This window comes from Erithacus rubecula, assembly GCF_903797595.1.
Source record: "Erithacus rubecula genome assembly, contig: scaffold_838_arrow_ctg1, whole genome shotgun sequence".
NCBI lineage: Eukaryota > Metazoa > Chordata > Aves > Passeriformes > Muscicapidae > Erithacus > Erithacus rubecula.
In genome coordinates this window covers 29,441-36,746 of record NW_027635499.1, presented here as the reverse complement: position 1 = coordinate 36,746, position 7,306 = coordinate 29,441, and positions in this window count along the sequence as shown.

Below are 7,306 nucleotides of genomic sequence, written 5' to 3'. Positions count from 1 at the left end.
TACAGCATCCAGGACCAACTTGGATGAGTTCCATGGGTGGATGGTAAGCCTCATGGAACCCATTTTGTACAAATGCATATTCACATCCCCAAAGATTCCTTCCTTCCCACATACTTGCATTTGTGACCCTTAACATTTTACTCAAAGCCCTACGAGAGTAGGGATCGTAAGCTTTCCCTTGGCATTAATAAATCTCGCTTACATTGCATTGATGTGGTGTTGCTTTGACTCTTATTATAGTCGTGGCATTGACCACAAGGGTCACAACCATTTGCATTATGTCTATGATAGCTATAAGTCCATTACTCACTGTTCTTGGTGAATTTCAGCTTAAGGTCTCTGCCGCTGGGTGCAGTTTTCCAAATTTCTTCCGGAGCCTTCTTCACTCGGGAGAGATGGATCCAAGCCTTCTCTTCTTTGATCTTGACTGCTGTGAAGGTGGTGAGCAGTACCTGGAATGGTCCTTTCCACTGTGGCTCCGAAGTCTTCTCTGCAAAAGACTTAACATAAACATAATCCTCAGGTTGTACATCATGTACTGGCCCATTTAATTCTCTGCTTTGGGCCCCAGCCACATATTTTGCAATTTCTCTAAGTTGTTTATTTAGGCCCACCATGTATTTGTGTAGATTTTCTTCCTCTGCTTGAATGGGTGTTATTCCTTCTTGGACTGCATATGGTCTCCCATACAATATTTCAAAAGGGCTCGATTTCCCTTCTGTTCTTGGTTTCATTGTAATCTGTACTAATGCCAGTGAAAGAGCCTGGGCCCAAGGCAAATTTGCCTCTTGCCCCAGCCTAACAATTTCTTGTTTGATCATATGGTTCATTTTCTCTACTTGGCCACTGGATTGAGGGTGATATGGAGTATGCAATTCCCAATCTATTCCCAAGTGGTGACTAATTTTCTGTACAATTTTTGAGATAAAATGTGGCCCTCTGTCAGAAGATATAGCGGCTGGGACTCCAAAATGTGGTATTATTTCTCGTAACAATGCCTTGGTCACCTCTCGTGCCTTAGCTGTCCTGGTAGAGAAGGTTTCTGGCCATCATGAAAAGGTATCTGTTAACACTAATAAGTGATAACGATACTCCCCTTTCCTGGGCAATTCAGTAAAATCAATTTGCCATTGCTGCCCAGATCCACAGCCTTTTCCAATTTGTCCAACTTCAGGCTTTGGAATGTTTTTAGGATTAGTTCGGAGGCAAACACCACAGTGACGAGTTACTTGCGTAACTGTGCCTTGTAATTTCTAGCCAGAATTTTATCGTTTAAATAATTGCATAGGGCGTTCATGCCCCAATGTGTTTTCTCATGTTCTTTTAGCACTAGTGAGCACAAGTAAGAAGGTACTATAACTTTTCTTTCTTTGGTTACAGCCCAGCCTTCCTGGTTATAAGTTGCTTCTTCTTCCTTAATAATTTTTTTATCCTTTTTTGTTATATACTGCCTTACCTTCAATGGAGATCTTTCCATCTGGAATTAATGCTGCCTCGACTGTTTCATTGGGTACCTCACCATTGGCTGTGTCTTTTGCCTCTCTGTCCACCAGCATATTTCCTTCTTCCAATTCTGAGATCACTTTTAGTGTGCCCTGATGTGCATAATAGCTACCTTTTCAGCTAACTGAGCTGCATCTAATAGGTTTAGTATTTCTTGTGTGTGTTTAATATTTTTCCCTTGTGAATCCAGCAGTCCTCTTTCTTTCCAAATAGCTCCATGTGCTTGTACCACTCCAAATGCATACCTTGAGTCTGTATAAATGTTGATTTCTTTTCCTTTTGCCAGTTCTAAGGCCCGGGTTAAGGGGATTATTTCAGCTTTTTGTGCAGAGATGTTTGTGGGCAATGGTCCAGATTCTATTACCTCTCTGCTTGTGGTAACTGCATACCCAGCAGGTCTTTTTCCACTGATGATACAGCTGCTCCCATCAGTGAACCAGCTCTCAGTGTCTTTGAGAAGGGTGTCCTTCAGATCCGGGTGACTGGAGTAGGTGGCTTCAATGGTCTCCAGGCAGTCGTGGATCACTGGTTCTCCCATGTTCCTGCTGAGGACAGAAGCTGGGTTCACAATGTTAGTTACCATAATTTCAACATCATCTTGTTCTACCAGTATGGCCTGGTACTTTAATAAATCTTTGTGGGGAAAGCCAATGTCCCCCTTTTGCCTCCAGGACTGCAGACACTGTGTGGGATACTAGCACAGTCATCTTCTGGCCTAGGGTGAATTTGAGTGCCTCTTGGATGTTCACTGCTTCTGCTGCAGCAGCTCTGAGGCACCCTGGCCACCCCTTGGCTGCCGTGTCCAGCTGTTTGGAGAGGAGGCAACTGCCCTCTGGTACAGCCCCAGGTTCTGTGCTAGTACTCCCAGAGCAATCCCTTGTTTTTCGTGAGAAAACAGAAAGAATGGTTTACTCACATCTGGAAGTCTCAGGGCTGGAGCTGACATAAGAGCTTTCTTCAGTTGGTTGAAGGCTCGTGTTGCTTCTGTTTTCCACTGAAGATCCCTGCTCCCTTCCGTAATTAAGGCGTACAGGTGTTTAAAGAACAATCCACAGTTATAAATGCACAGTCTGCACCACCCCTTTCCATGCCTGGAAAGGTTCTCAGTTCTTTCACTGTCTGGGGTTTTGGGGTTTGGCATGTTGCTTCCTTATGGTCTTGCCTTAAGGTTCTTTGTCCAGCACTTACTTCATAGCCCAGGTAAATCACTGTTTGTTTCACCATCTGGGCTTTCTTTTGGGATACCCGGTACCCCTGCAGGCCCAAAAAGTTTAGGAGGCTCACTGTCCAATCCACACATGCCTCCTGGGTCCAGGTGGCTGTTAAGAGGTCATCCACATACTGAAGCAGCTGTCCTTCTCCTGGTGGGGGTTCCCAAAAATCCAAATCTTTTGCCAGCTGTTCTCCAAATATAGTAGGGGAGTTCTTGAACCCCTGGGGCAGTACAAACCATGTAAGCTGAGTTTTACGTCCAGTTTTGGGATTTTCCCATTCAAATGCAAAAATTTTCTGGCTGGTTTCATGGAGAGGGAGTCAAAAGAAAGCATTCTTCAAATCTAGAACAGTAAACCAGGTTAGTTCAGGTGTTAAGAGTTAACAAGGTGTAGGGGTTAGCAACCACTGGGTATAAGTCTTCAGTTATTTTATTAACAGCTCTTAAATCTTGTACTAACCTGCATGATTTATCAGGCTTTTTTTTTTATCAGGGGCAAAATAGGAGTATTAAAATCAGATTGACACTCCTTCAAAAGTCTTATTTGCAAAAAGTTTTCTAATTCTTTCTCTGTCTTCCCTTTTTAAGGAATATTGTTTGATCCTTACAGATTGTTCTCCTTCCTTAAGCGGAATTTGTACTGGTAGAGCATTCTTTGCGCTCCCTGGTATATTAGAAGCTCATACTCCAGGGAATACCTGATCTTTTACTTCTTAATTATTTCTTCTTCTTAATTTTCAACTTTGATTTTTTTTTTTAATTAGCATTAAGCTTAATTTCACATTTTGTTGGTCTTTACCTCCAAACAAATTTCCCCATTTTTTAATATTATTTTTGCTTCCAGCTGCTCTAGCAGATCCCTGCCCAAAAGTGCAGATGGAGCTTTAGGCATATACAAAAATTTATGAATCCCCCACTGTTTTCCCAGCTTATACTTTAATGGTGTGCAAAAATATGCTTTTTCAGATTGGCCAGTTGCTCCCTTTACTGCAACATAATCATTTGTTATAGGTATCATGGCCTCATTAAACACCGAATATGTTGCCCCTGTATCTACTAAAAATTCCACTTCTTTTTCATTGTTCCCTAGTTTGATTATAACCAAAGGGTCCTCTAGGGTAGGACCCTCTGGTCCCCTTCAGTCCTCCTTTACGTGAGCCACCACCCCCTCCCCGTTTTGGTCACCTTTTCTTTGTTTGTCATCCCTTCTTAATTCTGGACACTGGTTTTTCCAGTGTCCAAATTTCATGCAAAATGCACATTGTTTTTTTTCTAGTCAGGGTGGTCCTTGTTTTGGGAGACCATGCTCACGTTTCCCTTTTACATTTTCCTGTATTATTGCTACTAGTTTCTTTGTCCCTGGTTTACACCCCTCTTCCCAATTGCTGAAAACTCTCCATGCCTCATCTAACAAAGTCTCCAAATTCCGACTTGCTGGGCCCCACATCTTCTGGAGCTTCCTCCTGATGTCACCCGTAGATTGTCCTAAAAACAAGTTTACCAAGTGTTGTATTCCCTCATCAGATTCAGGGTCCAGAGTGGTGTGCTGATGCATTGCCTCTTGCAATTGGTCTAGAAATTCAGGAGTTTGAGAGGAATTCTGTTTAATAGCATAAAGGGCTGACCACTTTATAGTTCTAGGAATTGCTCTTTCCAGTCTTTTTATTATTAATTCCTGATATTTTATTTGCCATGCTCTTTCCTCTGGCCTATTAGCATTCCAACCTGGATCCTGAAGGGGAAATACATCCTTAACATCATCCTGTGTTATTCTACAATCATCCTCAGGTAAATTTTAGGTCACCTTTAAAACCATCTGCCTCTCTGATTCTGTTAAGGAATCAAGTAATATTTGAATGTCTGTCCAATCAGGCCTATGTTGTTTAACCATAAATTTCATCCTTTTTGCAACACTTAGTGGGCCAACTAGATAATTTTTTGCAATTTTTTTCCCAGGAATCTAAATTCCAGGCAGTAAAGGGGACTCTGACTAACACTGTCTCCCCTCAGAGGTGACTGTTTCCCTTAAAGGGGCTTGTATGGCCTCTCTCTGTTTTCTTTGGGTTCTTGATGCTATAGGACCCTGTGGGGAGAGTTCTTCCTCCTCACTATCACTGGAGGGTAAGGGTGGATACAGTCGGGTTGGCTTCTGTGGCTCGGGAGTGGGAGGGGAGACTCCCTTATTAATTACCGTTCTCTCAAGTGAGGATGAAGCAGGTGATGAAGCAGGGGTAAAACCTGAAGCTGATGGCAATTCCAAATCTACTTCCCCTACCACCCTCTCCCTTCCTTGTCTTTTAGCGGGTGGTCTGAGCAATTCCTCTGTCTCCTCTTCCTGAGTTTCCTTACAATATACCTTGTCAGGATGTGTACACCTTTGATTTATTGAGCATGTGCTGCAACACCTCTTGGGTTTTTTCTTACTAGCTTTATTATCTTTCTCTAGAGCCAACACTAAAGGGTCAGAGGGTGGTCTAATTCCACAAGCCCTTTGCCACTCAGGGTGATTCCTAACGGTGAAAAACATGACAGCATAAGGAGCTTCATGCCATTTCTGCTCACACCTGAGGAAAAGCATCAGCTGTATCAAAGTGTTATAGTCCAATGTCCCTGATGGGGGCCACTTCACCCCCTCCTCAAGTTTATAAAGTGGCCACCACTGTGTGCACAACTTAAAAGGCTCTCCTTTAGTTTCTGTATTTTTATGGTCCACCAACTCTTTCTAATATGCCAAAACATATCCCAAAGGACTACCTTTAGGAACCTCTTTGCTTTCACTTGCCCCCATACTGAAAATTCCTTTTTTCCTCAGTGCCTTTTAACCTTATCCTAGCTCCGGATTTTCACTTAGCAGTAACTTTGGTACAAAGATTTTTCACTTATACACTTATCTGACCCACAATTTACAACAAACTACACAATGAAACACAACTCAGGGGTTATACTCACAGACCTTTCTTGGACAGAAAAATTCCCTTGTCTTGGGATCCCCCTCCCTGAAACTTCTATCCAGCAAAGGAAAAAGGAAGGGATAAAACCAGCCAACAAAATAAAGAGTTAACTGTAAAAAGCAATGAACCAAATCACTTCAAATAACTCAAAAAGACACACATCACACATTGGCCAAAGAACAATTTTTTTTTTTTTTTTTTTTTTTTTTTTTTTTTTTTTTTTTTTTTTTTTTTCTGCCGTGAAGGAAGAAAGCAGCTCCGGGCTCACTTTGCTGCCTCACCCCTTTTCACTTAAAAACTAACTACACTTAATCAAAACACCACTTCTCATACTAACAATTTTAAAGCTTAAAATACACACAACTTACAAATGCAAAAACTTTTGCCAACACACTCCCAAAAGCACTCAAACCAAAACACGTACAGCACACTGCTGACCCACAATTCAAGCACACAAAGCTCACACAAACAAGCTGCACAGTCAAACACACACATACATTCGGGGCACGCAAACTGTGACCAAGCCCAAAAAAGGAGTCACCACACACCAATGCCTGCAAGCTTGGTGACCCAGACTGGAAATTACCGCCACACCACCTTTAAACCAGAAATCAAACTGGAGCCACCAGTGCTCCAGTGCCACAGCAACACTGGCAATGCTGTTATTGCCACTGCCCGAGCTCTGCCAATCCACTGCCGCGCAAGCTCTGCTCCCAGGGCCACGACCAGCCCCCGCTATCCCCCACTACGGGCAAGAGCTCCTGGAGCTGTTACAGCCCCACCTGGAGCACAAACCAAAACCAAATTCCACAAAAACTTAAAAACAAATCCACTTAGACTTTTTCACTGTGTGCTCGATATCTCGCAGCATCTTACCAGTTTGCCTCTCTTACAGGTACTTATCTATAATTTTTAAACTCAGCTTTTAGTCTGTATCTCCAGCAGTTCTAGTTCTGCTCCCCGGGTGCCAGTGAGGAAAAGGAGCCCTCTTCATAGGAAGATCCCAGGTGGGCGCCCTAGAAGGGTCCCGAACCCCACTGGCCCCTCGGCCAGAGAGAACAGAGTGCCACCAGAATCGCCAACAGATTGACCAAAATATGAGTATTGGTCTAATACAGATACTCAACTGTGACGGATAAAAGACTCTAACAGTTTAAAGTTAGAAAGTGCATGTTTATTCAGCGCTGGGCAGCAGCGTGAGGTAATCCTCTAATACACACTGCAAAATCACAGGTGATCACAGAGTCTATTTATTGGCAAAGGATTCAAACAAATACATATTCAAAATAACAGCCCCTCCCATCTCCCGCTTCCTTTGATAATTAGCTAGAATAGCTGTTAAGCATGTGTGATTGGCTTCTTAAATTAAGTCTGAAGTCATTTTTGTGGGGAGGGCTCATAAAAGGAGGAAGTAAGGTGAGTCTTCCTCACCCTAAACTCTTGACCTTTTCTATCACTGACAATACAAACGATTTCTGGTGATCGTTCAATTTTCCAAAGAATGGGTTTCTGGTTGCATTGTCTATTTTCCTTTGGATCTGCTCACTAGCTACCGCTGCCGCCTCCACAGCCCGCCCCTCGCTGCCATTGGCTGATTCTGCCGTCACTCCTCGTTCTCGCGCGCTGATTGGGCAGATCA